The following is a 14,879-nucleotide window of genomic DNA, read 5'->3' as shown; positions in this document are numbered from 1 at the left end:
TAAAGTTTACCTAGATTTTTAAATCGATGAAAATCACTTGAACGTAAAATTTTCGGTTAAAAATAGTGTAGCCTATTGCAGAAACTTAATTTTTAATTTGATACCTGTCTTATGTAAAGAACTCAGGAATTCGATAACTTTGAAAAGAAATTTTTCAAAAGAAAGTTTTAATTCAAAGAACTTTAGTTTTTCAATGCAACGTTTAGAAGATTTGTAATATCCCATCTGAAAATGTTTACACTTTTCTGCACATTCACAACATGAAAGACTTCTGAATTCCAAGAAATTATTACTGAATATAAATGGACGAATTTTCTGGGTTCCACGAAATGCAGCAAAAATGGTTGACTGTTTGACTAAGTCTTCTATCTTCGCGATATTAGCAGTGGTAGCTTCAAAAATTTCTTTAAGAGATTTCAAATTTGCGATATTCTTGCCTTCAGCCACCGCTTAATATGTATATGATGATATACTAGCTGAACTTGTTTTTGTACTGGTTGACAGGACTATCAATTAGCATGTGTATTCTGTGAATGTTTGGATTGTGATTTTTAATCCACTCAAAACTGGTAATAAGTGTGCCCATACTGCCGTTGTATCGTGTCTATTATTTTCAGAAAGAGAACAAAACGTGTAGGGTTTTACAGAGTCATTTTCACGTAAATATAATACTCCTGTATGTAGTGTAACTTGTTGTCTTGCACCTCCAAAATATACTGACTGAATTTCTTCGTTATATTTGCAACACTAGTTTTCGCTGAAATCTATGTGAATAAGGACTTCATTGTCAGCTAAAGTATTTTTAAGTTCTGATAGGGTCTGACAGTACTCGAATCAAACAAGGTACTCATTCATCCCAAGTCAATAAAAATATCAGTTATGACTATTACTGGATGCTCCGAAAAAAAGATTCCTCGAGGAGAAACTTGAAGGGTATTACTTGTTTCCCTAGTAGAGTGTATGGTAAGGATAACATTTTGATAACGCATTCAGGAATAATCTATAAAAAGCATATAAATTTAAATTTCGCCACGGTGGCCAAAACTGCGGACAAAATTCGATAGAAAAAAAGGCTTCTAGATAGGGCTTTTTTATCATTAAGCTTACTACAGCGATCCTCTATAAGAAAGAAAACCATTCAAATTTACGTCCTGTACTCTTATTTACCTCTTTACTTTTAGTCGGAATATGGTCTTTGCTCAGTCGGAATGAGGTCTTTGCTTCGAGTAAAGGAAATCCAACAAAACCAAATGTAATTTAAGCCTGAAGGTTAGTGCGATACTTGCTGCCTTTAAACCAATTGTAGGTTAATGAGAAAAGTATTAGCTATTGAATAAAACAAAATTCAACTACTACTATTTGCAAGAGGTGGTCGATAAGAGTAAATTTTCTTAAATATGATATAAAATTTGTAATCAACGATCCCGAGAACCCTTGCGATTCAATTTCGGAGTACATGACTTAAATTTTCGAATTTTAGTGCAAGGGATGGCCGATCGAGTAAAGAGCGTGAATTTCAGTACACTTGACATAAAATTTGTAATCATCTACCCTAAAACGCTCGAAAACGATATTGTAACTCGATTATAATAAATAATACATGATATTTTTTTCCACGAGGTAGTCGATAAGAGGTGAAGGAGGGAAATTTTTGTAAATATGACACACAATTTGTAATCAGCAACCCCAAATCAGCGACCGCTGCGATTCAATTTGGGAGTGCATTACTTAAATTTTCGAATTCTTATCGCACCCTCTCTCGTTTGTAAAGTAAACATGGAATAGATTAGCTACTTCTATTACTATTGAAATTTTTAATTCAGATTGCCAATATTCGGCACAACAGTATTACTGATCATAAAAAGTCAAGCGATAATATTCCTTAAATATCTAAAATATTTATAATGACATGTTAAAGGTGGTGTTACATTACAGTCATATAGTACATAGTGACCGCATTTAATTTTTTGTAACAAAATAAAAAAGTCGTTAAGTATTCTATTATTATAATTCTTGATGTAATAGTTGACGCTCGGCTCACTACAACAGTGCCTATGTAGGTATATAAAGTAAGTATTTGAATGAAATGAATTTAATTGAACTTCCTCTTAATTTAAATATTATTTCTTAACATATACAAACTAACATATACCGATTAAAAAATTTAAATAGGAGAAAAGTCAATTTATCATCGTTAGAGCAGCAATACCATTCATCAACTTATAACATTATTTTAATCAAATTGCTTAGACAAATATGTAAATCAATATTTTCGTTTTATTATTTATGTGTAATTTTTTTTTCAGATAAATCAAATGTAAATTATTTTGTAACATAACAGGGATAATTTATTAAAATTACACAATAAATTTAACCTCAAAAAATGCAAAAATATATATATTTAATATGACTAGAGCTACCGGCCAGAAACAACTTGTCTATTTAAGCTCGATAGGAAATATGCAAAAATAAAAAATATGTTATGGAAAAATATTACATTTATAAAATGAATGCTTATCCGGGGGTACGGCAGTGCCCCCGCCAAGTCGAGCGCGAAGCAAACACTGCCGTACCATCCTGTACTGCAACCATTTCGCCGCATTTTCAGGCCCCTATTTGAGAATCTCTGGATAAGACCAGTAACCAGAAATTTCCACCAAAAACATTCTGTTAAAAACTAGTCTCGATGGAGCTGCTTGTTTATCTCTTAAAGTAATAAAATCTAGACAAAGTCGTGCCAAGTCTAAGGTTCCTTACTGCGATTTCTTTATTATTATAGTTAATGTTGTGAGTTATTATATTATGTTACTATTGCTGTCATTTAGTAAGTCAAACACTAAAGAACGTTGACACATATTATCGTACGTATTAAATAATATAGGTTTTATCGATTTTTCTTCCACCTAAATCTTACTTTTTGCCGTATGTGTGTCGATTGGATGTATAATAAGGGTAAATATGTTTTAAAAAGAACTAAATAAATAAAAAAAGATCGATTGGGGTAGTTTTTCATTTTATCATGGTTAAACCAGCATTTGTCTGAATTTATATTTAATTTCATGGCACAACATATATTTTAATCAAACTGATAAGAGTAAAAAGGTGACATTATTTATACTGTAAGTAATAAGAAAAAGCTTTATTTCGTACAACGTAAAAACATTTTTATACACATTGTTGGGTGGACAGACCATGCACACATATAAGTCAAACTGACAACCCCATTAAGCTTTAACTTAAGCCAGTTAAGCTATGTTTATAAATAAATATCTTTTGTATATTATGGTCGATATAACATGGGTTCTTTTTAAACAAATTGGTTGCAATTCATCTTCTACATCGCATTTTTCAATCTTTCTGTGTGAATGAACGATATGCTTAAATAGATATGAACTATATGGTTTTAATAATTAATGATTTTTCTTTTTATGTTTTTTTTTGTATAATTAAAATTTCTCTTATGACGATGGTATTAGAGACATTTTAGCTTTTACTCCCATTTTTGTACAAAAAATTTTAATAGAATAGTATATACAGAGTGAGCTAAATTCAATGCTTTAATAGGAAATTTATAACTATACAAGATAAAAAAAATGGATAGTATTCTCTCGATCTTTTTCCATGGGCGTCAGCAAAAACTGGCTCGCATTTTTTGTTAGTTATAAGCAAAAGTTCGATTTTTAAGCTTATGTGAATAACGTTGTTGTTTGAAAAGTTAAGAGAATATAGTGACGTCTTTAAAATTTAAATATAACGGTCGGTCTTCGAGTTTATGGTTTTTTAATGGGAAGCATAGTTGGCTATGGCTTAGTTAAAACAGATTTTGTTTCCTCCTTTTAATCACGTATTACTTGCTGGATCGCTTTTGGCCCATATAGCCGAAATAGCGAAAAATCGAATTTTTTAATCCATTTTTTAATATCTGTTTCTAGGAGGCTATGACTTTATTATCGAAGTTGGTTACTCTTTTTAGCGAAATACTGAAGGAAATGGAACTTTTGCTTTTGTACTGATGATGGAATTTTCAAAAAATTTCTTCAAATATTCATCGGTCATACCTACCAGATGTCAAAAATAACCCTCGTTAAAATGTACATATATGTAATATGTACTAGCGTCATACCTGCTCGCTACACTGGGCTTAAAAGTAAAAACCACCGCTTTATAGCCTCCACCACTTTTGATTTCACTTATCAACAACATTCCATAACACTTGAAGGGATTGTTTTACGCGGCTAAAAGATATGCACAATTTTCAATTTTTTAAATTGTAAAGTTATCATAACTCATTGAGAATATTAAAAAAGGTATTGTGACATTTTTACTATTTTAAATTTTTACACTAATCTTTAATTTATTGTTCAAAGTGATGATCATTACTCTGCTCCATCTGTGATCATCATTGTGAACCATAAATTAAAGATTTACGGTAAGTTTTTCATAAAAATTATTATATTTTTACTGGCGTAAATAATCAATTTAATCATAACGTTATTGTACCGAACCTAAATGAAATATTCATCTCGAGTTGTTTTAATAGTTAGACATTAGGAGGTATTATCAAATATTCATCCTTTGACTGGATAAATTAGTTACTATATAAACTGTATTCGCTCCGTGCGTGAGTTTCGTTTCCATGGTAACGATACACTACTTTAATTATAGAATTGTATGGATGCATATATGATTGTATGGATTGCATTTAAAACTTACATTTAAAATTTAATATTCTTGTCTCACAAATTTAAATAAATAATTATGATAATTTACATTTGAAAAATAATATTTGTTCAATTTGATTTCTTATTTTCACAATTTTTAATGCATTAAGTTTAATTAATTCGTGTGTTTCAATAATTTTAATTTGACATTTCTATTACATTAACATGTAAAGAATTGCAAATTAGTCATAACAGCCCCCTTTAACTCAAAAATTTTCACTTAAAGCGCTGGCATCGATTTTATTGCCCCTACCATGACTACGCACACAACGAATACAACAAACCACAAACACAAACTAAATAACAATATGTTTGTTTGGTATTAAAAATAAGAGCTGCTTATAAGTTTTTTCATACCATTATTTAATAATTTTCATTACATTTACTTGTAAGAAGGTTTTAAAGGTCGGCCACATTTTTCACTTAATTACTTGCATAATTTCATTTAAGCTTGAATTCGGAAAATCCAAGAACTTACCTTCAATGGTCAAGGGTTAAGGAACACTTGAACCGACTAGTAGCCGAGCTTGTTAAGGTGTCTTAACTTGTTTTGACCATCGGCTGGGAGGTTGAAATTAGAAACAATATACCAATCAGTCAACAAATAAAATATTTATAGTGATACAGTAGAATCTCGATAAGTTAAAGTCCAAGGGAAACACAAAATATTTTAAGTTATAGAGGTTTTAAGTTATCAAGTGTCTATGTTAGGTAAAGGTTAATATAGAGGTATGTACATATTTCTATGTACCCTAGTTAATATAGAGGTATGTACATGTTTCTATGTAGTTACTGAGGGCCTATACAGAGATTATTTATTTAAGTTATAGAGGTTGCGTATTTTAAGTTATAGAGGTTTTGGGCTCTGATGGGAAGGGAACATAGTATTTTTTGAAGTAACAGAGGTTTTTATGTTACCGAGGTTTAAGTTATCGAGATTCTACTGTATATTTGTGTTTTATTCTATTTTGTATTCATGAAATATAATCCTCAAGGATCTCTAAGTCTGCCTTATAAAATATGATACTGGTGGTGGCAGCTAAACCGTCTACAGACCTTTCAAACAGAGGGGACACAACAATATGTTTTCTTCATTCATGAATCATACTGTACATTCACAGTAATTACCATGACGATTTTATTATTTTGTTTCATAGGCGAAGAAACGAAGCACATAAAATGATCAAAGTTCGAAAAATTTGAGCACTAAGTCGGATTTGAAAGCGGTTTTCGGCATTCGATTCGTTAGAGCGTCAAAAAATTTTGTGATCTAGTCTGGTTTATAAGAAATTTAAAATATGCAATTAGGATAATTAATGTGCATTTTATAATTGCATTTTAAATTACCCGTTAATATTAAATTCACAAATCGGTTAATAGTAACTATACCAAAATTTTGTTCATAGTATCAATTTTTTTAAGTGCTATAAACTTGAGACTAAACTTAGTATACCTTGGTATATTTCATATACATGCATAAAAATGCATATTAATTATGCTAATTGCATATTTGTAATTTCTTATAAATCAAACTAGGTCACAAAATTTCCTGACGCTCTAACGAATCGAATGCCGCCGAAAACCGCATACAAATTCGACTCACTGCTCAAATTTTTCGAACTTTATTCCTTCATTTCTTCGTCTATCACTTACAAATGCCAATATAAAACTTTTTCCTTATTTTAAACTCCATTTTTTGTTTGTTTGACTTTTCTAGTTTTTAATGGCAGGTGTTCATTACAAACAAATTTCACAAAAGCTTAATTTAAAACTAAAAAGTTGCAGTGACCTAGACAACTTTCTTGTATATATTGTAAACATTGTGGTGTACATATAAATGAATCGATATTGTTGTAGCATCTGGTTTTAGCAAAGAAAACTGCTTTTTCATATTATGGTTAGTGACTATACATACAAAATACTTAGTTTTGAGAGTATTTGCTTCTTATTCTTACAACAATTTAATCTTGTTTTCATAATAAAAACACACGAGCTTTTGATAGTTAATGTACAAACAATATAATGTCCTTTTGTTTATTAACTATAGAAATCTGGTAGAAGCAAGCATAGTGTTTATAATGTAAAATAATAAGTTAGATATAAATAGTCTGGGCGCTCGTCGGGTTCCCATGGTCGATTGAGGTCCCTCGGTTCATCCAAAAATTGATTCGAGAATTTGCGAAGTACGTAGAAAATCCGATTTTTTCGATAAAATATAATTTTTGTCAATTCTTGGGCTTATTTAAGAAATTGGTACGAGTAGTTTAGATTAGACTATAGCCTGAATTAGCCTTCTCCCAGTTTATTCCAAACTTCCCTATTAACAGCTTTTCTAGTCCACTGACCATTTGCAAAACCATCAATCTCATCTCACCACCTTGTTGGTGGTGGTCGATCCCTTTTGCGTTTGAAATTAAAAAGGTACACATGAAATACATCTGGTCGTCCATTTATCATCTTTTACTCTCACAATATGTCCGGCCTATTTCCATTTCAATTTTTTAATACTGAGATAATAGTTAAATCTTTGATCTTTGTTATTGATCTAATAGTGTTAGATGTAATCCTGACAGTTAGTTTGTTTGGTGAAGCATAGATCTTTCCATACTTCTCTGGCAAGTTCTTAATTTTTTTTTAATTGAAATGGTCAGAGCAGATGTTTGAGTGTCATAAGTTCAGATCAGAAGGATGCACGCATCCTATGCTTTTCGTTTTACAGAGATATTTAATTAGCTTTTGAAAATTTCTTTTGGGGCAAAATTTTTTCCAGGTATTCATTATTCTTTTTTGAATTTCAATGCTGTTCTGATCCTGGATCAAGACTATTTTGTCGAGGTATTTAAAACTATTGACTTGCTCTATTGTCTCATGCTTTAAACTAAGTCTAAGGTTGAGATTATCTTGAGTTGCATTTGGCATCCATTTGGTTTTCTGAACATTAATTTTTAGTCCTTCGAGCTTACTACGATGTGATAATTGGTTCAACATTATTTGTAGATCGTGGATATTATCAGAAAAAAATACACCACCAAGTAGTAACAAGTAGCCACCGAATAATAAAAAATTGAAATACAAAAAACTAAAAATTTTCAAACCAATGGTTTTGGAAAAATTTAATAATAATATCAATCTAGCCTAGATTGACCTGCACCCCTTCAGTTTCGCGTTAAAATGAATGTTATACAATGTAATGTATAATTTTATACAAAACTTGTTAAGATAAGCCCTACATCCTGGTAAGGCTACTGAAACTAGCTTAATGATAAGCCTCTTATCGACATTGTATATATTACACAATAAAATAAGGTTAGCTTAATAAGAAGCTACTAACATTAAGGCACAAGTTTGTCTTAGTTAATCTAAGTATTAAAAGGAGTGTAACAAAAATAAAACGTTTAATTTTAAAGTAATTAGTACAGACGAATTATTATACCATGCATATATGAAATATACATAGTATATTAAGTTTAGTCCCAAGTTTGTAACGCTTAAAAATATTGATGCTACGAAAAAAATTTTATCATTGGTCTTCATAGAATCACCTAATTAGTCCATTTCCGGTTGTCCGTCCGACCGTCCGTCCGTCCGTCCGTCCGTCTGTGGACACGATAACTCAAAAACGAAAAAAGATATCGAGCTGAAATTTTTACAGCGTACTCAGGACGTAAAAAGTGAGGTCAAGTTCGTAAAGGAGCATCATAGGTCAATTGGGTCTTGGGTCCGTAGGACCCATCTTATAAACCGTTAGAGATAGAACAAAACTTTAAATGTAAAAAATATTCCTTATCAAAAATTAAACAACTTTTGTTTGAAACATTTTTTCGTAAACATCACTGTTTACCCGTGAGGGCGTCAATTATTCGGAAATTTTGTAATATGTGTTCAAACTATACACTAAATGTCGGTCGGTAATGCAGAAACCTATAAAGTCATTTACATATGTACTATACTTTATTAGTTATGTATGTGTCACATGTTTGTATGTGTTATGTGATAAAGAAATCAACACTGACTATGCATGGTATTTCAACAATTAACTCAGTCAATTGTTTTTTTTTCACTTGTCTCTATTGTCTTTGATAACTTTTGCCTACTAAATTTCTACTCTACTAGGTAGCATATTTACTTTGGATTATAAGAAATAATAACATATTTTTTTGTCGCACTTCCTCCGAAAGCTAATGATTTTCGAAAAAAAATGATTTATATAAAAATGTACGGTGTTTTACGAGACCAACTTTCTAATTTAAAGGGCTATTCTTGCTCTTACTTTAAAGGATTTAAATTGACTATTTGAACTTTATTGATACTTTAATGGAACTCTTTTATACATGTACGACACGCATTGGTCCATTTTATTAATTATACAGTACGTTGTATGAAATATTCATTTCATTAGGAAACTTGTATTATTATAACTATCGGAAACATTTTATGTTTTAAATTAACCAATGGATCTTTGGAAATCTGTTGTTTATTGGCAAAACCGAATTTTTTTATTCCTCGAAAGCTAAGTACCTTTTTATGCGCTTGTTTTCGAGTTTCCACTATGATAATACAGATTCAGAAGGTAAATATACAAAAAAAAATCTACGTGGATCCAGCAACCATGATCGTTCACGACAACCTCTCGGGCGCTTCGGCTATAAATCCAATCTATAAAACGTAAGATTATAATAATACTTTATATTATAATGCAAATGTTTCTGATTATTCTTGGTGTAACATTCAAATTAAAAATTATAAAAAATTTTCATCAAAAAGTGGAACCGACTTAAAAAATAAATATAAATTCAATAATCCTATCATTACTGTCCTTGTGAGCAGTTACGTTTTGAAGTCGATGCCAATGAATTAATTTGTAGTTAGATAGAAAGAAAATGCAGTTGGCGGGAACTTCAAAACGTAATAACTCAAATGGCAGTTATTGGTTTGGTCTGCTTATTTACTTTAAAACATAAAAAAAAACCAAACAGTCGAATTGATAGCCTGTTGTTTTTCGTCGATTAAGAACTTGTATATATTTGTGATTTTATAGTATAAATTTCTTTTTAGGGTAACGTACTTACTATGAAATATTAAAGTATTAAGGCTGTAATATACAAATTTATGATTGGCGTGAAACTTTACAATTTTTTTAAGAATCCTCTTTAATATTCATTAGTAGAAAAATTTTTATAAGGAAAAGCGGTTTTCCAGATAAGAATAGTAAGTAACAATTGAATTTCAAGAACTACGATTATACCCTATATTCTATCGTTTCCAAATTTGGATATGTTATACGTATTTGTATTTTACCTGCAATTTCACACCCAGGTGCAGTGGAATAAAGCAACTCCTGCTCAGTTAAACTCTATCTAGCGTTTTAATAAGTACTCATCATCGTTAAACAACTTGTTGTTCACAATAGATTTTAGACAATATATTATGATTGCGTGTTGTACATTCCATAATGATTCACTAACAAAAACTTTTAAAAGTTCGTTATTTTATGTCTGGATGAGTGTTCCAGCTAAGAGATACTCTACAAAATATTGTATTACATGTGTGAAAATAATTTAATTCCAATTATTTAATAATACCATCAAGTTACTGTGTATTTTAACCCAGTAGAGCTTTAAAAGTAGCACGAACTACTGCTTCCTGTTCTTAGCCATGCCTGACAAATTTATTTGTAAAATTGTCTACATTTACTTGTAGTGGAGTCAATGAATACATAAAACAGGCTTTCTTAGGAAGTCCTCAGGAACAGCTCCGATTTTGATGATTTTTTTTTCAGAACGATTCTTTTTGTATATTATTTAAAATCAGAAACATTTCAGATGGGGGAAATAATCTGGAGGGGGAATAGCCAATGTCGTGACTGATATATCGATTCCCAGCCTAAATCGCTAATGATAGAAGTTTGAAATTTCGAGAAGTTATTGATTTTATACTGTAAGTGTCACATAAAAAAGGATTTTTCGAAATTCATCCCCTAAAAGGGTGAAATAGGGGATGAAAGTTTGTATGAAAATATATAAAAACCGTCATTTTTGTGTTCATTTCTTAACCGATTTTAAAAATTCTTTCACCTATATAATGCTACATTATCAGCAAGTAATTTGGGCTATATTTTATTTTCAAAAAAATTAAGGTTCCGTAGCAAAAGTTAAAATCAATTAAATACTGAAACCGACATTTTTGAGTTCACTACGTTACCGATTTTAAAAATTCTTTCACCTATAGAATGCTACATTATCAGCAAGTAACATATGTTGTATTTTATTTTCAAAAAAGTTAGGGTTCCGCACTAAAAGTTAAAATCAATTTTTGGTGTGCGTGGAAAAAAATCACGCAAGAATGAATTTTTTTATATAAGTTGCAAAAATATTGTTTAAACAATATAAATAACTAGTAGTTATCCACGTTATAGTCTTCAGTTCTCTTAAGTTCCCTTATGTTCACTATTTAATGGATTGTCCTGACCATGACTTTTAGTGCGAGTCCCGAATAATTTTGAAAAGAACATTCGGCCATGTCACTTGTTGATAATATAGCATTCATTCTGAAAAAAAAATCATCAAAATCGGAGCTGTTCCTGAGGACTTCCAAGTAAAAACACTCATTGACTCCACTATTGGTCAATGCCTCCATAATATGTAGATTGTAAATGTAAAGATGTTCGATTATAAATTTTTAATTGTGATATTTCGCAACCTACGAAATGCTATTGAATATGGCTCTGAACAAATTTTGGAAAGTATCATTTGTTTTTATTTTATATCATTTTTTAAGTACTATACTTACAGGCATGTTGTTTTTCAAAAACATTTAATAGTTACGTGTGATGACTACAACCATCTGTAATGTCAATACAATGGTGACATTTTGATATCGTAATAAAAATACTTTCATTGGTTTTATTTCAGTTTTCGTATTGTATATTATTTTATGTGTCTGCAAAAAGTAATTTCTGTTTAGAAATTTTTCCAAGAGTATTGCTTTTATACTAAAAATTTATGTTACTTTTAAAAAAGTCAGTGTTATGATAACACTATAGCTGCATGGTGTTTATATGGAACATTGGCAATTATCCATGAAAATTACCTCATGAAAAATATTATATGCACTTGATGCAAAATGATAAGCAAAAGGTTTTATTGTAACTATATATATTTTTACTAGCTAGGCTAGCAGAGAGTATTTTTGGCTACGCTCCACTTTTTACTCCATACTTTAATATTCTGAGCAGAGGCCTCAATCTTTTTGGCCTATGTAGCCATATCATTAAATAAGTTTAAAATAAAAAACTATGTTTTTTTTAATGATGAATACATACTTGACATTTTGTGACTAGCATCTTTTTGACGAGTCTACCAAACTTTTCTCTACGATGTATTTCCGAAAATGCTCCATTTTCAAATGAGCTTGATGACATCAGATTTGCTTTATCGTTCTGAAAAAACGCAGCAGGGAATTTGTCGTACAATATGACCTATTGATAACATTAATAATCACGCATCAAAAGGTAGCCACTCACGAAGTTTCAAGTATGTATTCATCATTAAAAAATACTATGGTGTCCCACGATCTATAATAATAGCGGATTCAAATAATTTTTAATTGCACAAATAAATAGCTGTACCTATTATAAACTTTTAGAAACTACTCTATCGAATATAAACGTAAATACTTATCTCTGTCGGGTTCAAACGCAAAGAAATCAGCAGTATTCAAGTTCAGTTTGACTCAACCTGCACACGAATTCAAGGGAGCAAGGCGTATATACATACATACTTGATACAGAACATCGCAGTCTGTTCTTTTTATAAAATGATTTGGGACGTAAATTTTATAGTATGCATAATAAAATACATCAATACATTTTGTGTACAAATTTTATACTCAGTCACATAACTGTAAGTTTTCTCTTCTATGTACTAAATTAGACACATATATGTAACATGAAAGGTTTGTAACATCTCACTCATTCCAACCCTAGTGGTTCAATTGGTTAAAGCGTAGCCAATTCCGTACGCGGTATGACTAGGGTAAGGAATTCGATTCCCGCACTCACAATAAAAATTAATCTAATTAACAGTTGTGATGGGCTGGTATATGCATGAAGGATGTGTACTCACGCTTTCAAAATAATTAAGGAGTTAAAATTATCCCTATTGCCAAAGTGTATCCCTTCTTGGACAGTCAATAGAACCTAACTTAACCAGCATGCTCATTTCAAAATATTTACAAAGCAGTATTACTGGACTCTTACCATCCATTTAATCGAGTTTATACTCAACTTAACCATGATTAAATTGCAAACTACTTACTCGCAATTTTATTAGTCTTTTTTTTTTCAAAACCCTGAACGGGTAGGTTTTTAAAAAAAGTGGAGACACGAAATGCTATGTTTACAATTAAAAGAATAATCGAAAGAAGGATTCAAGTGCAGTAAAAGTGTTTTGTAAATTTTAGCATGTTTTTAACAGAACAAAACATGAACAAAGGAATGTTCTGTATCAATAATACAAAAACCTTAAAGGCTTCTGTCAAACGGGGAGTATGACAAAAGTGCATTATATCACCAATTCTATTTAATCTTTACACAGAAATAATTTTCCAACGGCTAAAAGCTGTGGAAGTGGCCAAAATTGCGGGTTTTAATGTTTTAAATACAAGATACAGGGGTCATACAATTCTAATAACTGACAGTGATCAAAAATACCAAGTAGGTATACTAATTAATGTTTACAAAAGTAACCAAAATTTAGGAATGCACATAAATACAAAAGAGATTCAAGTAATATAATAATAAGCTTCCTAGAAAATTTCTTTAACAACAGACATGACACGTCATCATCATCATCATCATCAGTGCCCACAAATATATCTGGTTCTCTAATGGATTCTTGGTATGTGCGCTTATAAGCATATTATATACACATATATTGAATAAAAAAAATTCTAGGAATACTATATAATGTATAATATATATTTCTATTTTAAAATCTTGCAGTGAACTTTTTTCGTTAGTACGTAACAACTTTGTTTTCTATCTAAATATTTTATGTCTAACACGATTCTCAAATGCTTGATTTACTAAAAGTATAAAAGCAAAGAAAATTTACAATAATAGTGAAATATAATAATAATATAATAAATATTATCAAAGAAATGAAAATAGAAATATAACAAGTGAAAACAAACAATTGACTGAGTTAATTGTTGAAATACCATGTATAGGCAGTGTTGATAACTCTGTCACATTTCACATACATACATATCTGACATATTTAACTGATATTCTCATATAATGCGCAAGTGTTGATGCGCAATCGTTTGTTTTTTTTGACGTCATGTAAATAACAAAAGATATTCACTTTGATATTCCTATATTAATACATACTATAAAATTTGTACCTAATTAACGCCCTCGTGGGTAAAAAGTGATGTTTACAAAAAAATGTTTCAAACAAAAGTTGTTTATTTTTTTGTAAGGAACATTTTTTACATTTAAACTTTTATTCTATCTCTAACGGTTTACAAGATGGGTACTACGGACCCATGACCCAATTGACCCATGTTGCTCATTTACGAACTTGACCTCACTTTTTACGTCCTAAGCACGCTGTAAAAATTTCAGCTTGATATCTCTTTTCGTTTTTGAGTAATCGTGACCACAGACGGACGGCCGGACGGACGGACGGACAACCGGAAATGGATTAATTAGGTGATTTTATGAATACCTATACCAATTTTTTTTTTGTAGCATCAATATTTTTAGGCGTTACAAACTTGGGACTAAACTTATAATACTATGTATATTTCATATATACATGGTATAAAAAGCGGAAAAAATAATCTTTTTATTCATTAAATCAAATAAAGCAATAAAACAAAAATGTTTTAATTTGAAAAAAGTCTCTAAACCTTAGGCCATTCTACGTGCATTTTAATATTTGAATATTAGAATATATTCGATTTTTACGGAGTTTGACATAAGTTTATTCAGTTTTATATCATTTATTATACCATGTTTATATTTAATATACAAGGTATACTTAATTTAGTCCCAAGTTTGTAACGCTTAAAAATATTGATGCTACGAACAAAATTTTAGTTTAGGTGTTCATAAAATCACCCAATTAGTCCATTTTCGATTGTCCGTCCGTC

This window comes from Chrysoperla carnea, chromosome 1 (genome assembly GCF_905475395.1).
Source record: "Chrysoperla carnea chromosome 1, inChrCarn1.1, whole genome shotgun sequence".
Taxonomy (NCBI): domain Eukaryota; kingdom Metazoa; phylum Arthropoda; class Insecta; order Neuroptera; family Chrysopidae; genus Chrysoperla; species Chrysoperla carnea.
This window is presented reverse-complemented; position numbering follows the sequence as displayed.